Source organism: Portunus trituberculatus, chromosome 9 (genome assembly GCF_017591435.1).
Source record: "Portunus trituberculatus isolate SZX2019 chromosome 9, ASM1759143v1, whole genome shotgun sequence".
NCBI classification, from domain to species: domain Eukaryota; kingdom Metazoa; phylum Arthropoda; class Malacostraca; order Decapoda; family Portunidae; genus Portunus; species Portunus trituberculatus.
In genome coordinates this window covers 6,944,430-6,945,000 of record NC_059263.1, presented here as the reverse complement: position 1 = coordinate 6,945,000, position 571 = coordinate 6,944,430, and the positions used below count along the sequence as shown (strand labels likewise).

The 571-nt window shown below is 64.4% G+C and overlaps 1 long non-coding RNA gene across 1 annotated transcript in view; it reads right to left on the bottom strand.

Moving 5' to 3' along the window:
• The window catches only part of LOC123501438, a 44,890-nt gene extending 44,319 nt beyond the window's left edge, over nucleotides 1–571 (bottom strand). The window contains exon 1 of the long non-coding RNA XR_006673638.1: nucleotides 476–571. This is a non-coding gene — a long non-coding RNA (uncharacterized LOC123501438). The remainder of the gene's footprint in view (nucleotides 1–475) is intronic.

The window sequence follows — 571 nt, the reverse complement described above, 5'->3', positions numbered from 1 at the left end:
CCTAATCAAGGTGAGGACGTGCAGGTCACCCAGACGACCAGGTAGACTTGGCCGAGTCTCCTTCCCTTAATATTTATTGGAGGTCGGCGGTGGAGGGGCGGGGGTGTCTGGCCGGCCTGCTGGGGGCGCTATGGCGGGTAGGGGTAGGTTGTGGCAGCTTGGGGCACGCCACAGCCTTCCCCCACTTACCCCTCCTTCACCAGCAGGCACAGGAGGCCCTTCCTACGAGGCTGCACCACCAGGGCACCCGTGCAGCGTCCTGCAGGTGGCGGCGTGCTGGCGGGGCGAGGCAGGCCGCAGCAGCCTCTCCCGGGTGAAGTGGGCCGCGTTCCTCCGCCATGCAGCATCATGCGGAACATTATATATCATGATTTTCCCCCCTGCAGCACTCCCCCTGCCCGCTGCACACACCACAGGGCCTCGGCGGGCCTCTCCCCACCCGCACACACCAGCACCACCACACTACCACACGCACCACACCCCAGAATGTGGGTATCGGCGATGGGAAAATAAGGCGTCACTTGTGGACAGCCAGAGCGGGCTGTCATGAACTGCCGTGCCCAGCAAGCTC